Source organism: Oratosquilla oratoria, chromosome 42 (assembly GCF_046742065.1).
Source record: "Oratosquilla oratoria isolate Oo_2021 chromosome 42, ASM4674206v1, whole genome shotgun sequence".
NCBI lineage: Eukaryota > Metazoa > Arthropoda > Malacostraca > Stomatopoda > Squillidae > Oratosquilla > Oratosquilla oratoria.
In genome coordinates this window covers 8,136,870-8,154,369 of record NC_134818.1, presented here as the reverse complement: position 1 = coordinate 8,154,369, position 17,500 = coordinate 8,136,870, and the positions used below count along the sequence as shown (strand labels likewise).

Sequence of the window (17,500 nt, the reverse complement as noted above, 5' to 3'; positions counted from 1 at the left end):
TCTTTTACTGTCCTATCCGAGGGCTTATTACTGCTCTGGTAAACTCGGCCTCCTATCTGTGCCATGTATAGTACAGAGTAAGTGCATTGCTCCCCCTTTCCCATGTCATTATGTGTTACTGTTTATCTCCTTCCTCCAGACGCCGTCCCTCCTTCCAATCTCTCTCCTTTTCCTCCTCTCTCTCTCTCCTCTCTCTTTCTCTCTCTCTCCCCTCCCCTCCTCTCTATCTCTCTCTCTCCCCTCCCCTCCTCTCTATCTCTCTCTCTCCTCCCCCTCCTCTCTGTCTCTCTCTCCTCCCCCTCCTCTCTCTCTCTCTCTCTCTCCTCTCTCTCTCTCTCTCTCTCTCTCTCTCTCTCTCTCTCTGTCTGTCTGTCTGTCTCCTCCCCTCCTCCCCCTCCTCTCTCTATCTCTCTCCCCTCCCCCTCCTCTCTCTATATATCTTCTCTCCTCCCCCTCCTCTCTCCGTCTCTCTCTCCTCCCCTCCTATCTCTCTCTCTCTCTCTCTCTCTCTCTCTCTCTCTCTCTCTCTCTTCCCCCTCCTCCCCTCCCCCTCCTCCCCTCCCCCTCCTCCCCTCCCCTCCTCTCCTCTTTCTCTATCTCTCCTCCCCTCTTCTCTCTCTGTCTCTCCTCCCCTCCTCTCTTTCTCTCCCTCTCTCTCTCTTTATCTCTCTCTCTCTCTCTCTCTGTCTCTCTCTCTCTCCTCTCCATGCACAGTAGCCATTTGCATTCATTGAATCAACCGCAGACAAGATCATTTGCCTCGTTCATCTTCATCCTCTCTATGCGCATGTGTTTGCTTCTTTTGTTTGGCAGTTGGGGGGAGGGGAAGGGGAAGGGAGGGGAGGGGAGTTAGTACGGGCGGCTGTGCTTGTTTTTGACTCTTTGGGCTTGTTATGCAGAGGCCTTGTTTAGGTTGGCATTTCAATGTGCACGTGTGTGTGTGTGTGTGTGTGTGTGTGTGTGTGGAGAGAGCGGGCGATCGTGGAAATATATTTAGCTTCGAGACGTTAGTTATGTATTTTTCCGTGTGGGGGCATTTCCCCCCGTAATATATAGGCGGGCGGATATATATTTGCGGGCGTGACTGCCAGAGGCGAGGTTTCGAGTGAAGCAATCAAGATGCTGATTAAGGCAGTAATTACCAGTCCTGGCCAGCAAAGAGCAGCATTGCCTGGGACGGAAAAAGGCTGAACAAAGGGCAGGAGGAGGAGTGAAAGAAGGGCGGGGAGGGAGTAAAGGAAAGGAGCAACGAAGGAAGTAAATGTTATTTATGGAGGAATTGTTTTGGTCAAATAGAAGAGGAGGAGACGGAGGCCGGGGGCCGGGGGACGGTCGTCGTTGACACGACCGCGAAGAAGAGCTGGGTGGAGGAAGAGTGGCAAACACCGATGGTATTGAGTGGATAATGATAATGGATAAAATGGCTCGGAACAACAAGGCTGCTGGGAGCAAAATGGATGCTGGCACGGAAGTTGCAAATGTCGGGGTAATAAGAATGTGGGTAATGGATGGCCATGTGAGGAGGAATCTTTGTGTTGGTAGGAAAGTTGGCAATGCTGGGACGCGACGTGGGTGTGGAGAGAAACGTTAGTGAACGTGTGATGAACTGGTTCGCAAACGTGGTAGACACCGAAGAATTTATTCAAGTTAACGCCTGGAGATTTATTCAGTTGAATTTGGTGCGATTTTATTTCGTTGGGGGGCTTTAGACATGAATTAAGTTTATGTCGATTTCTTTTCTTGTTTTGGACTGTAGCTCACCAGCGCCTCTATACTTGTGGATAATCTCGCAAAGCTGTCGTGTGGTATCGTATATTTCGAATGTTGGTTTAGTTAGTTAGGAGTATGTCGATTTGTGATGCATTGAATTTGACTCTGGGTAATTTGGGGGTGGGGCGAGTGTCTGTAAGCTGAAGGAAGAATTTTGGATTGGGACGAGGATCCTCAATAAATGAACACTTTATTCAAGTGAGTGAAACCCGGAAGAGTGAGGACGTAGAAGGCGTGGGAGAAGTCCTCGTCTCTTCCCCGTCTTCTTTTCCCTTTTTCCTCTTCTTTTCTTCATCAGCAGTAGGAAGAGCAATTGGAACCTCCCTTTTGGTTAGCTCAGAGGACATTGTATTGTTGTGTAACGTCTTGGGCCGTGTCCTGCATACCTCATACTCCATAATGAGGAAGACATTGTAATCAGTCGATATGTTTTGGTCGTTTGAAAGTATATTTTAGGATTGCTTGGGTACGTTTTGCCCAATCAGCCTTGTTACACCCACGGCTGATGAACGCTTTTCCCGAAGCCGTTTGGAATCTTTCGAGCTTGATGTTCACATTTTACGACGGCTCGGCCCTGCTCCTCTCCTCGCTCTCCGCCATTGTTTAGGGCTTTCTTATATTGTCGTTCCGCGCCGTAAATACCTCTTGTAAGTCAATTACGTACGCCATAACGGCCCGGGTGATGCCTTGTCCGCCGGGGTTAATGCCGAGGATACAAGTCGAACGAGGTCGAAATAGGTCGGGTTTAGCGGGTTGGTCACTGCCCGGATCAACACCGGTTCGATCCTTCTCCAGGTTCTGGTCTCGGTCCGAGGCTCCGGAGGAGGGTTTATGGGACTCATTAATGTGTGGCACGAGGAATGTGGACCCCAAGAGGGCCCTGGGGGGGCGCGGGGGGGAGACTCCCCCCACCCCCCTCTCCCCCGCCCCTCCTCGGTGCAAATGTTTGATGTTTGCCGTTGGATTTGCGGTTCGAGGACAGACGGCGGGATTACATGGCAGCGGTTGTTTGGCCGCGACCCAGGAGGGGATGGGGGAGGGTGGGGTAGGGGGGAGGGGACTCCGATCCAGGCCATCAGTATTTGGTGCATGGGAGTAGTTCTCGTCTCTCCTTGCTCGTTGATTCACCGCATATCGTTTCCCCCATTTTATGAAACCTGGCGGAAGATGTGTTAGAGATCGACTGTGACGCCGTTTCGCGAATTAAGCACATGAAACAGGAAATGGTAAAAAAAAGAGGGAAACTGAGTTAATAAATGCAGTTGAACAAGAGTTGGAAACTATTTTTTTCAACAACACCAGTGAGGAAAAGCATGAAGCCTTGTGGTATTCCCAGAAGGACTAGACTTAACCCCTGTTGGACAAGGAAAAAGCTCGGACCATAGAAGAATTGCTAAGACTCCTCTTACATAGACGAATCATCTATTTGGAGTGCCTTGCATTGTAGACAGGGAAATGGATGCTTGTGTACAAGTATCGTTTACAATAGATCGCGTAGAGTTGTTACAGAGAAGCCGTGATGACCCTAGACTGGGTTCGGGTCTTGAAGGTTGTTATGGGAGACTTAGGGTCTCGCTGAAGGTCTCACTGACGCGTCTGGGTTGTAGTCTTCGGAGTCTTGGAGCCAAGGAGAGGCTTTGGCTATCAAGTACATCTCGAGACGGACCCAGGCGTTCTCATGCATTTGCTCTGTTCTCGAATGCCCCCGGCAAACAGATAACTGGAATGAAATGCTCTGCGAACGCGCGCGCGTGCACACATACACACACACACACATAAACACACACACACACATACACACACACACATACACACACACACACACACACACACACACACACACACGTGTCTCTCTCTCTCTCTCTCTCTCTCTCTCTCTCTCTCTCTCTCTCTCTCTCTCTCTCTCTCTCTCTCTCTCTCTCTCTCTCTCTCTCTCTCTCTCTCTCTGATTGCCAAAGAACCGCATACGTTGATGAGAGTAGGAGTACAAGTACGAGTATTGCGTGATGTCCGTAAATAAATCACTTAATTACTTGTGAAGCAATGAGGACGTGTTTTTCGGAGGTATTGATCAAATTACCTTTCTTAAGTTTTAATCTTATATCGCATATTTTAGGCTTCATAAGTTTTCGAAATGTATATGATGGCTAATGGTACTCCGGGTATTGTGTGTGTGTGTGTGTGTGTGTGTATACATGTACGTGAGCACGCATTGTATTGTACAGCAGGTATGATTGAGTGTGTTGTGTGATAATGATGCCCGTTATCAATATTTGTTTTGGTGTACAGAAAAAGAAGAAGAAGAAGATGGATAATCTTTGGTCTCTTGACTTGGAATCTCTGATGAAAGCACGTCCATTTGGCGTCGTAGAATTCGTCTCCTACTTTTCTGCTCCCCCTCCTCCTCTTCTTTTTCTTCTCTTTCCTCCTCCTCTTCTTTTTCTTCTCTTTCCTCCTCCTCTTCTTCATTTCATTCCTCCTCCTCCTCCTCGTCCTCCTCTTCCCCCTCCTCGTCCTCCCCCCCTCCTCGTCCTCCTCCCCTCCTCGTCCTCCTCCCCACCCCCTCTTCCTCCCCTATTCCTTATCTTCATCCGCCGTTCCTCATCTTCTCCTCCTCCCCTCCACCTCCTCATTTTCCTCTTTCTCGTCCTCCTCCCTCTCCTCATCCTCTTCTTCTCTTCCTCGTCCCCTTTCTCTTCCTCCTCCCCTCCACCTCCTTTTCTTCTTCCTCCTCCACCTCCCCTTCCCCATTTTTTCGTAATTTCCAAAAGATCGCATCTTCATTTCCAGATTTCCATTTGGTGACTTCCCCTCTCCCCCTCCCTTCCTGTGCATCCTCAAGTGTCTTCTTTGGTGCCACATCTTATAACTGGAGCCCATCTTGGTTTTGTTCACTCGTTCCATTGAACGGGGAAGTGAAAAAAAAAAAATGATTGAGAACGCCGTAAGGAATATTAGGCGGTTTTTGTTGTTTGTATTGCGGGATCCTCCTCCTCCTCCTCCTCCTCCTCCTCCTCCTCCTCCTACTCCTCCTCCTCCTCCTCTTCCTCCTCCTCCTCCTCCGCTTTCCCCTCTCTTCTTACATACTCCATCGTCCTGTTTTTTTTGTGTGTGTGAATTTATGTGCGCCTGTCTTTGTCAATATGTGAATCTGATGTTTGCCTTTGTTTTTGCAAGAATTTTTTCCCCGTGATTTGCATTTAATCTAAAGATCTGTGTGTGACTTTATGTTAGGAGTAACATCAAGAAAAGTTATTCAGTATAAAAAAAAACTAATGTATGTTTTTATATGACTGTGTATGACGGTGTATGTTATATTGTAGTCATTGTAATGCTCTGCTAGATAATTAATTAACAAATAGCTTATATGTATTTTCTATGTCCCTCGCAGGTAAGCATCCATAGAACGAATTGGGGTTTCCTGAGCCAGTGGTGGACAAACACGAAAGGTAATTACGCGAACAATCAGTCGTTGTTTCGAGCTCTTCTGGATAGAGATCCGCGGCCCCACGGCCTCTGGCAATGTTCCCCAAACCATCCCATCAATTCTCTCCTTTATTTCCAGTACTTCGGTTTTGCTGAAGTTCGCATCGTGTTACATGTTTTCGGAACTGAATAGTCTTCATTCCACCCAAAGATCGGTGAATGTAACCATTTCTCATGGCAGTACCGTAATAGTCACCCTTTTCCGTGACTTTATTTTCATCAGCTTACATCCTCTCCCTATTTCTGTACTCCTCTCCCATGCCCCTGGCCCTCACCTCCCTCTCATCCCGTGGCCTTCACTCCCCTCCCATGCCCTTGGCCTTCACTCCTCTCCCATCCTCTGGCCTTCACTCCCCTCCCATCCTCTGGCCTTCACTCCCCTCCCATCCTCTGCCCTTCACTCCCCTCCCATCCTCTGCCCTTCACTCCCCTCCCATCCTCTGGCCGTCACTCCCCTCCCATGCCCATGGCCTTCACTCCCCTCCCATGCCCGTGGCCTTCACTCCCCTCCCATCCCGTGGCCTTCACTCCCCTCCCATCCCGTGGCCTTCACTCCCCTCCCATCCCCTGGCCTTTACTCCCCTCCCATCTTCTGGCCTTCACTCCCCACCCATGCCCGTGGTCCTCACTCCCCTCCCATCCCGTGGCCTTAACTCCCCTCCCATCCCGTGGCCTTCACTCCCCTCCCGTCCAGTGGCCTTCACTCCCCTCTCATCCTGTGGCCTTAACTCCCCTCCCATCCCGTGGCCTCCACTCCCCTCCCATCCCGTGGCCTCCACTCCCCTCCCATGCCCGTGGCCTTCACTCCCCTCCCATGCCCGTGGCCTTCACTCCCCTCCCATGCCCGTGGCCTTCACTCCCCTCCCATGCCCGTGGCCTTCACTCCCCTCCCATGCCCGTGCCCTTCACTCCCCTCCCATGCCCGTGGCCTCCACTCCCCTCCCATCCCGTGGCCTCCACTCCCCTCCCATGCCCGTGGCCTTCACTCCCCTCCCATGCCCGTGGCCTTCACTCCCCTCCCATGCCCGTGGCCTTCACTCCCCTCCCATGCCCGTGGCCTTCACTCCCCTCCCATGCCCGTGGCCTTCACTCCCCTCCCATGCCCGTGGCCTTCACTCCCCTCCCATCCCGTGGCCTTCACTCCCCTCCCATGCCCGTGGCCTTCACTCCCCTCCCATGCCCGTAGCCTTCACTACCCTCCCATGCCCGTGGCCTTCACTCCCCTCCCATGCCCGTGGCCTTCACTCCCCTCCCATGCCCGTGGCCTTCACTCCCCTCCCATCCTGTGGCCTTCACTCCCCTCCCATGCCCGTGGCCTTCACTCCTCCCATCCCCTGGCCTTCACTCCTCTCCCTTCTCTCCTCCTCCCCATCCCCCCTCCCTTCTCTCCTCCTCCCCATCCCCTCTCCTCTCCCTTACCCTCCTCGCCCTCTCTTAGGAACTGCCGGCAATAATAAAAAATCCGCCATCTTATGACAGCAAACATCTCTCTGTCTCTCTCTCCCTCTCTCTCTCTCTCTCTCTCTCTCTCTCTCTCTCTCTCTCTCTCTCTCTCTCTCTCTCTCTCTCTCTCTCTCTCTCTCTCTCTCTCTGAATCTCGCTTTGAGATGTATGTCCGCCATACAAACTTCATGTGATATATCTCATTGGTCTTTCATAACTTACTTTGATATCTCCTGCCGCCTTCCATACTTAACTTTGCCGTCTCCTGCCGCTCGGCCCTTCTCCTCCCTTTGATGTCACTAACTCACACCAAGACCGCCCCTCCCTCACGCCCTCCTTATAAGTTCTTAATATATTTGCTGATTTCCACACTTATGATATTTCCTACTTTTTTTTACTCTCTCCTATAACTCCCCCCATCTCTCTCTCTCTCTCTCTCTCTCTCTCTCTCTCTCTCTCTCTCTCTCTCTCTCTGCCTCGCCAAAGGTAACCTTCTGTATCCTGGTATTTTCCGTTTTATTAACATTACGTGAGTCATGACTGTCTGCTCATACACGGAACTGCACCAGTTTATACTTAGCAAAGCATTTAGTCGTATGATGTTGTGGGCAGTGAGGCTCTTTCGACATTGGAATGTCCTGTCAGAGGATGAGAAGACGTGAAGAAAATTAAAAATAAAAGAGGACACATAGATGTCTATGTCTGGACTTGCGTAGTCTATAAATTTGATTATTCTTGTTTGGTTTATTTGTGTATTTATTTTATAATTTCTGCTTATTTCAGTATATATCGATCAATGTTTGGACTTACGTAGTGTATCAGTTTGCGTCCTTTTATTTGATTCGTTTATGTAATTAGGTAATTATTTCTCTATTAATTTATTTCAATATATATCTGTGCCACATGAACTCCATGTTGTGGTCACAGTCTATCATTACCTTTCATAGATTTCCTTCACATTTTCAACCAGTTTCCTTTCCATTTTTCATCATTGGCTACCCCCCCTCCAACCCCGACCCACCTTACCCTCATTCTTTGAGGCATTATGGCCGTATCCTTCCATGATATACTTTGATATACGAGGTTAGCCCTCTCTGATATACTTTGATATACGAGGCTGACGCGTCTTGCTTTTTGATGAAATCCTCTTAACGCCCTCCACGCATTAATATACATTCCAGCCCGCTCTCTCTGCCTTGTGATATTCCCCTTCCTCCGATTATTATGTGTAGTGAATATAGTGCGTGCGTGTATATATATATATATATATATATATATATATACATATATATATGTATATATACATACACACCCACACCCACATATATTGTCCGAAGGTTTTATGTGGCTGTAACCTTCCCCAGTTTTCTTATTTCTGTATAAATATTGTGTTCAATTTTTCTTTCTTGTACTCTGAGGATGTCGTAATAGACGAAAACGTTTAGTATTCCGACTTTATTTTCCCTGTGGTTTCTGCAATATCATTTAGTCACGCGTTATTGTGATTATTTTTGCAAAAGAGATATGCATAGGTATATACATACATGATGTATATAGTTTAACGTCACAAACTCCCTCCTATCGGGAGGCTAGGAGGGTGCCCCTTACAGAGGATTTGTAAAGAGGAATTTAATGAACAATGCTCCTCGTTCAACTTCGCCGATGACAGGGTTCGAGCCGCCATCCCCTCGACCTTCGCCGCAAATATGGACCCCGTCTTGCATGATGTAGGAGCTCTGCGAGGCTGCGAGGTCAACAACAAAAAAACAGTTCGTGAAAATGTATCCTTCCACGTACTTCAAAGAACTTGAAGATGATAAACAACATACTATATCAAAACGGACTCTCAGTAATGGAGAGAAATTTCCTGACCCCTTCTCTCTGCGTGATGAGGAGTGTGTAAACGACATTTCAAAACTACCGAGCCTAATATGGAGAGATGTAACCGAATACCTTGTAGATGAGTCCATGAACGCGTGCAAATCCTTAGAATCGTATTTGTTTTGTTACCTGTCATGTGTAGGAAGGTCAATATTATGCAGTTACCAACAGCAGACATTTTTGTTTTATCATTAACTTTATCAAACTGTAATCAGATACACAAACTTGTACGATACATACCTGATGTGAAGTGCTCTCCGTACAGTTTGGCTTTTGATATCTGGTCATAATGGAATCAAGTATTCCAGTTTTGTCTTCGGATTGAGTGTATCCAAGCTTCCCTCCTCCGCTTTTCGATCTGAGTTTTCTCCCTTTTGGCATACCATAAAAAAGCAACGAGGATTTTTTTTTCTAACCTTGCGGTTTGTACAGCCAACAGCACAACAGCTGTGTGGCGTTCTTTTCGTATCAAAAGTGTAACGCAAATCGCAGAAGTTCAGTAAAGTATGATCGTCGTGACAACAACCAGTCATGGCAAATGTTTTGCCTCACCATGCGCGTGCATGTTTCTACTTGTAAACATTGCAAGGGGTCTATATATTCATTATATATTTATATATATACATATATATATATATATATATATATATCTATATATATATATAATGAATATATAAACCCCTTGCAATGTTATATATATAGTATATATATATATATATATATATCTATATATATATATATATGTGTGTGTGTGTGTGTGTGTGTGTGTGTGTGTGTGTGTGTAAACACACATACAATTCCCATCAGTTTTGGTCATACACCCTTCACTTATACCATGTATTTCATAAAAAAAAAGATATTTATTTTCCCTTAGCTCGCTTAAATCTGCAGACTTTCGAAAATTCAGAACAGAAAATGAATAAAATTATCAAATGTTAAGTAGATTAAAACTCCTATGTGTTAAATGGTTCTCTCTCGGCGCTATATTTATTTGTTTTTAGTCATTATTTAATTATTTTGTGAATATGTCGAGTTTGTTTCGATCGCACAAGGAATATAGAAAATGGGAAGCGCACTTGTGGATGCTGGCATCTGTAATCAGAGTGAAGGAAGGGCTACTTATCAACACATGAGAGAAGAACAGAGCAATTTATAGATGTGGCAACTTCAAGCTTGATTTAATGGGTACATTAAGTTAATGGGCTCTTAACTTAAAAAATAGGAGAGAGAGAGAGAGAGAGAGAGAGAGAGAGAGAGAGAGAGAGAGAGAGAGAGAGAGTGGTCCTCAACACATGAAACCATTCACAATAGTTGTCTTAACAACAAGCAAGACCCCCCCCCCAATCCCCAACCCCTTTCTATAGCGCCATGTTGCCCTCTTGTAACAAACTCCATATGATTAGACGACCCAACAGAGGGGAGGATCTGACCGACCGAGACCCACGGCCAGGCCTGTGGGCGCTCAGGAGCGTAATAGAACCACCCAACGTTTGGGGTGACGTCACAAGTTGTGTCCTGGTGGTTCTCTTGGTGGGCGTCGCCTCGCTGCAACCTCAACCTGGACAGGGCTTCACGCTTCACTGGAAACCGACGGCGGGCATCCCTCCTCCTCCTCCTCCTCCTCCTCCTCTTCCTCCTCTTCCTTCTCGTCCTCCTCGTCCTTCTTGGTCTCCTCCTCCTCATTCTTCTTGGCCTTCGTCTTGTTGTCCTCCTCGTCCTTCTCTTCTTTCTCTTCCTCCTCATCCTCTTCGTCCTCCTCATCCTTTTCGGTCTCCTCGTTCTTCTTGTCCTCCATTTTGTTCTCCTTCTCGTCCTTATCTTCTTCCTCCTCCACCTCGTCCTCCTCGTCCTCATCATCCTTCTCGGTCTCCTCCTCCTCCTCATTCTTTTTGTCCTCCTTGTTCTGCTCCTCGTCCTTCTTCTTCTTCCTCCATCTCGTCCTCTTCCCCCACCTCTTTCTACTGTTCTTCCTCGTCCTCCTCCTCCTCTTCCTTGTCCTCCTCCTGTTCCTCGTCTTCATCCTACCCTACTCCTCTTCCTCCTCGTCATCCTCCTCCTCGTCTTCCACCACCTCTTATACTATTCTTCTCCTTACTCTTCCTCATGCTCCTCCTCCTTGTCTTCCTCCTGTTACCCTCCTCGTCTCCTACTCATCTTCCTCCTCAACTTCCTCCACCTCTTTATCCTACTCCTCTTCCTCCTCCTCCTCCCTATCCCTCACGTCATCCTCATCTTCCTCCTCCTTAATTTCCTCCACCTCTTATGCCACTCCTCTTCCTCTTCCTCCCGATCCTTCTCGTCTTCCTCCTCTTCCTCTTCTTCCCGATACTTCTCGTCTTCCTCATCTTCCTCTTCTTCCTCCTCCTCCTCTTCTTCCTCCTCCTCTTCTTCCTCCTCTTCCTCACTTGAGCCTCGGGAGGCGCCGGGGCGGCCGTGCCCAGACGAGCGCGTGACGGATAAGTTCAGCATTAACGTGACGTTCGGCGCTCCTGAGGTGCGACCCCCACATCCTTCTTGTCCTCTCTCGTTATTCTCAGGCTTACTTTTCCTTTCATATGTCGCGTCCCAAGTCGTAGAGATGCTGCGGGGGAGGGGGGGGGGTAAAGGGAGCTTGGCTCAAATGCACTTTGTAAAACGCCTTCCACCCCCTCGCCATTTTTATTTATTTATTTATTTATGTATTTATTTATTTGTTTGTTTCTCCTTATTTGTTCAACGATATGAGATGATTTTTATTTATTAACAGGTCCCAGGGCAGAGTCGACACACGTGTAGTTACTATCTCTCCCTCTATGTATGTGTATACTTACACACACACGCGCGCGCGCAGCGAACTCGAAAAGTGGCCCTCAAGTTTGGAGGGGTGAAAGAAATGTTGATTTCCTGATTAGAATCAATTAATCACGAAATAAATAGAATAAAATCAGGACGGATGGCCAAAACCCCGCAGGTGTCATTTCTTTATTGTGGTGAAGAGGAAGTACATCACAGGGCGTTGGAACTTGTCAAAGAAAACGGGGCGTGGGGTGACCCTTCTGAAGGAGAAGAGAAAACGCGGACAAGAGAGTGTGGTTGGGGAGGGGGAGGAGAAGGAGGAGGTAGGGGGAGGGGGAAGATGGAGGGTAGGGAGGGAGGAAGAGATGGAGAGACGTTGACTGTGTGAAGAAATACAACGAAACTGTAATTAAACGGGGAGGTTGAGGAACTGCTTGTGAGCGAGGGGGGGAGACGGAAGGAAAGAGGAGGAGGGAGGGGGGAGCCTAAATAACAGCTTGTGAGGGTGGGTTGGGGAGGTTGTTTGATGTGATCGTTAGGCATATATTACAACACCCAGAGAAGGTGTCATTGTTTTCAAGGGATTAATTTCCACCACTACGAACCTAACACACCTCCCTCCCTCCCTCCCTCCCTCCCCTCTCTCCCTTCCCGCATCTCTCTCTCTCTCTCCCTCAGTGACGTCAAAATAACCCTCGTGACGTCAGACTATTGTCGCAAGATCAAAGTTGGTCGCATTTGTACTGCTGAGGCTATTACAGGCTTTAGCGAGTGGAGGGATGGTGGTGGTGGTGGGTGGGGGGGTTGTTAGGAGGACTTGAACGGTAATTAAGGTGCTGGTGGGTAAGTTACTGTGTAAAGGCACACACACACACACACACACACACACACACACACGCAGCGCAGTGGTTAGAGTTCCCGGTCGCCACTACGGCGGTCCGAGTTCGAATCCCGCCCAGGGCTGAAATAATTTCAGTATCGTTCCGCTGCGAGTCGTTACTCCAACTCAAGTGGGCGGGAGTTGGGTGTGTGTGTGCGTTTAAGGTCAGCATTACACCCATAGATCGGTCATATATGAGCTCTGAGCTCTCTTCCGGGAGGGCAGTAGCTGTCGATCACGAGTCCAATACGTGATCCAAGACCATGATGAATCTCTCTCTCTCTCTCTCACACACACACACACACGCACACACACACACGCACACACACACACGCACTCACGCACGCACGCAAGTACAGAACAGTTGATATTTACATATATGCAATCCTCACCCCTTCCCCTCTACCCCTTTCTCTCTTGGCCAACGTCGTTTAGGTGCTGCTCCCATCACCTTCCCTGTATAAGACATGGTGAATGTTAACAGTTAACCTCCGCCTCTGTGGACGCGGCTGTGCTCCCACCACCATTCCACTTAAATGGAATCATCCACATTGAGCCAGGAATAAAATCTCCTCCATCAGCTCCTCCTCTTCCTCCTCCTCCTCATCTGTTACTCCTCCTCCTCCTCTTCCTTATATTCTTCCTCCTTTTCCTCCTCTATTTTTTTCTCCTAAATCTTTTAATATCTCACTTTTCTTGTACACTTCCTTTTCCTCTTCCTCCGCCTATTCCTCCTTCTCCTCCTCCTCCTCCTCCTCCTCATGTTCTCCTCCTCTTCCTTATATTCTTCCTCCTTTTCCTCCTCTACTTTTCCTTCTAAATCTTTTAATGTCTTCCTTTTCTTGTACACCTCCTTTTCCTCTTCCTACGCCTATTCCTCCTCCTCCTCCTCTTCCTCCTCCTCCTCGTCGTGGTCGTCGTCTCCATCATCCTCAGGCTCATCCACATTGCCCACCATCCTTCTGCATCCTCTCTTGTCTCATGTAATGGAGCTTCTTCGGAGTCTTCTTCTATTTTCATATTTCTCTCCTCATTTGCACGCGGCTGTACTCTCTCGTTTGCGCTCGTTTCTTACATTACCCTCGCACTACATCTCTTTGTTTATTTTATTTTATCTTTTTCTCGTCCATTTCTTTGCTGCTTCTTCCTCTCTCTCTCTCTCCCTCAAGACATATGGGTGGTACATATCGTTCTAGCATGCCACTTCCTAACCCATACATTTGTTCTCTCTCTCTCTCTCTCTCTCTCTCTCTCTCTCTCTCTCTCTCTCTCTCTCTCTCTCTTTGTGTGTGTGTGCGTGTTACATCTCCCCCCCTCTCTCTCTCGCTCGCTCTCTCTCTCTCGCTCTCTCTCTCTCTCTCTCTCTCTCTCTCTCTATATATATATATATATATATATATATATATATATATATATATATATATATATATATATCCGCCCGTCTCTATCTCTTCCTTTTCAATTTTTCGTCGTTTTACTTTTGCCCATTGTTTTGTTCACTCCCCCTTTTTTCCAAAAGTCTTTTGTTTTCTCTTTCATTTCACCTTTCGGGAATTTTTCTTTCGTTATGCCTTCCCTTTTTTCGGCGCCTTTTTTATATATATATATTTTTTTCCTCCCACATTCCATCCTTCACTCCATCCGTTTTCCCTTCCCTCTTTTCTCACCGTTTTCCTTTTCCATCACTGGGAAAAGTTCTCCCCCTACTCTCCTTTTTTTCTCTCTTTCTCTTCTTCGGTTCACCAGTCTGTCTCTAACCTCTCCCTTCCACCAACCCTCCCCCCCCATCTCGTATCTCTTTCTTCCATTGTTTTCTCCCATTTTCTCTTCATTAATCTTCCATTCTCTGTACGTAGCTTACGGGTGAACGAAACACACACAAACGCGCGCTCACAGACCACTTTCTTCTCGAGTTGGAAGACTCTGGCGTTGTTGGTAATGGGTGTAGGTGTGGATGTAATACCTGACACTTTGCGTGGGGGGAAAAATGTGTCTTTCACAATAAAACATACTCCTCTGAAGAGGCTTAGGGCGAAAGCGGTCGGGAATAAACTCGGAACTAGATCCGTGTCTTCTTTTTCCATCTTCAGCTCGTCACAATGCCTCCAAAAAAAAAAAAAAAAAAAAAAAAAAAAGTCGGGTTTCGGTTGTTTTAGTGAGGTTGAAGCATTGAAGTTCTCCCATGGTAGAAGTCATGGGACTATATGGCACCATGTTGATACCATTTAACATCTCATGGAACTGCCTAGTGTAGGCCTTATGGTCTCTTCCAGTCCCCTTCATTCTTATGTTCTTATATCTCTGTGACCTTCATTGACCCTTCAAGGTCAATTAAGGTCAGAGGTCTTCATGCCAAACGGAAACACGTCAATGACCTCCTGACTGTTTCCGTGTTTCTAGTGCTGAATTTACCGTTTGGAGCGTTAATGACATCCAAAACTGTGCATTAATTACCATTGTGGTAGATGAAACTGTGCATCTATCACCATTGTGGTAGATGAAACTGTGCATCTATCACCATTGTGGTAGATAGTGTAAATGAAAAGTAGAACTAAAAGTAATTTTGGTCTTGGCTGAAAGCAGTTATCATATATACTAACAAAAATCCCTGTTGATATCGATCTAAATCGGACTGGAAATCCCTCAAGGGTACACGTCTACTCCGGTCCCTGATTGGCTGAGAGAGTAGCGACATGACGGTAACGGAGACGACTGATTGGTCGAAGGCGCCTGCGAGAGGAGTGAGCTTTCCCGAAGGGCCGAGATCTCGCGTAGTCGGGCGCAGCCCGTTGCTCGTGTATTCATACATATATATATATATATATATATATATATATTTTTTTTTTTTTTTTTTTTTTTTTTTTTTAAGTTGTGACCATAAGAATGTATTTGATCACCTCGTGGAGTTCGTTACCCAATTTTCCTGAAAGTTTAATGTCAAATGGGATGTTGCAAAATAAATTAATATATAAATTGAATGAATAGAAATAGGTAAGTAGATTGAATAAGATAGAAAATAAATTTAAATGATTATTTCCTGGACTTCGTCCGGCCCATATCTACAATCTACGTCAACCCCCACCCCCCTGCCCCACCCCTGGGGACAATATCTGGTGCCGCTGCCGTGTCGTGATAAAATCAGGGCCTGAATGAAACGTTTGCTGACTTTTAAGTGTAAACGTTTATCCGACTGATGATCTGCCTTAAGCTCATATGTATCCATAGGGCTTACCGGGTCTATCTTTCTCGTTGCGTGAGTTTCCAAGATGTAGGCACCTCTGAATGGGGCATTAATCTCTTGATAGCATATCTTTGAGCCGCCACGCGGCACGGCTCACTGTATTTGTTTTAGTGGTTGCTGCATGATTATTTTAATTATTTATTTGCTTATTTAAATATTTATTAATTTATTTAGCCAAGGGATGTATTCACAAACCTCCCACCCGTCCATTTGGTTATTTAATTTGTTATTTTTCTTCAACTTTATTTCTTGCTCTTTTGAAAGGTGTCTCACTGTCTCAGTAATTTATGTGGTAATTGTTAAGAAAAAAAAAACTTTCACTTGGGGAAGTTTTGTCGTGGATTAAAAAAGAAAAAATGAAAACAATTCAATTAAGCCACGTTGTGGTTTCCTCTCTCCCTTTGCAAGATTGCAATAAACCACAACTTGATTGTCGCCTCGTTTTCATCCATATCATCCAAGGCGTGACAGAACTATTCCGTACGTCATCCGCCTTACCATTTAACCACTCTCCTGCCATGCCACTCCTCCAATCATCCATCTCTTAGCCAGGCTATGACCTGCCATCCGTTTTCTCTGATGACCTGCCATCCGTTTTCTCTGTGTCGCCCTGAGAATCTTTCAACCCTTTACAACACAACGCGGGACCCAGCTACGAGCGAATGTGTATGGATGGTCAGCGTTTTTCCCTTGGCTTTAGTTCAGCTTGTGGACCATTTGTTGTCAGACGAATTTGGAGGAATTATCGTAAAGAAGCCGGGCCATTCTTTTGTCCTCTCTGAGAGCAGTTGCTCTCTGTCGTTTCCAGGATCTATTGAATTTGGTCCCCCCCAGCGCCATGGCGCCGTCATTATTCACAGCACGATGGCTTTCAAGTGGGACTGGCCCAAAACAAGGGATCCTTGCCTCTAGCTTATCTCATAGGGATAAATTAGGCTTTTTCAGGGTAGATTTAGATCAGTTGTGTAGATTTTATCATGCCCTCCGGTATCTTGAAAGAAAAGTAGGCAGTGTATGCATGCGTGTGTTTGCGTGTGTGTGTGTGTGCGTGTGTGTGTGTGTGTGTATTTAACAGGGAAAGGGATTCAGCATGGTCCTGGACCACGTGTTGGTCTCGTGATCGATAATAATTACCTTTCTGGATGAGAGCTCAAAGCATTTATATTGCTTCAAAATTTGATTGGCTTATGGGGCTTCAGATTCTATCTCTACTATGACACATTAAGATGGGTGCCGCTTTCGGTTGGCGCCATTCGCGTAATACCTTCGGTTTCAGGCGAAATTAACTTTCCAAGGAGCAGGAACACCCCCCCCCCCACACACACACCTTCCCACAACAATATACTGTAATTCGCCCATCGAAACCCAGATGCTAACATTTTTTTTTTTTTTTTTTGGGGGGGGGGAGGTGACGGTAATGCGTGCTACGGTAATGGTTTTTATTACCTGGGAAATAAATCGGTTGAAAGAGTGTGTGCCTCCTGTACGACGGAATCCGACACAAGACGGTAATTACTTTTAAAGGCCTGAGATTTGTGCGTGAGCCGCAAGCATGTCTGCGGTTGGGGTCAGCTGTGGGATGCAAGTCGTGCTTGCCAGGGCGACAGGGCTCTCGCCTCGTCGCTCTTGGTCTTCCTCCTCCTCCTCCTCCTCCTCCTCCTCCTCCTCCTCCTCCTCCTCCTCCTCCTCCTCCTCCTCCTCCTCTTCCTCCTCTTCCTCTTTGTCGCGTCGTAATTGCTGCTCTTTGTGTGCCAACGCGTCTTGTAGAAACCCCTCCCCTTCTCTCTCTCTATTTCTCTCTCTCTCTCACTCTCTCTCTCTCTTTGTCACTGTGGCTTTAATTGTTTGCTTAAGAATGCAAGGATTTATGTACTCCCCCGCCGACATGTTTCTTTGTTTACTTGCTTGTTGAGGCGCTTACGAATATAATGTTTGTTTCTGTTTTTTTTTTTTTTTCCAACTTTTAAGATGTGTGTGAGCTCACCCTTGTGTCTTGAGACCAGAGCGGGCAAGTGGTCATTTAC

The 17,500-nt window shown here is 46.9% G+C and overlaps 1 protein-coding gene across 12 annotated transcripts in view; it reads left to right on the top strand.

Annotated features, from left to right (window-relative positions):
- LOC143021335 (uncharacterized) overlaps positions 1 to 17,500 on the top strand; it is a 568,810-nt gene that overhangs the window by 186,705 nt on the left and 364,605 nt on the right. The window contains exon 1 of one of the 12 annotated variants that reach the window (XM_076178751.1): positions 5,180 to 5,219. The exons of the other annotated variants lie outside the window; for them this stretch is intronic. The gene's annotated coding sequence lies outside the window, so the exon portion shown is untranslated. Of the gene's footprint in view, positions 1 to 5,179; positions 5,220 to 17,500 lie in introns of those variants that run through there. 12 annotated transcript variants of the gene reach the window in all.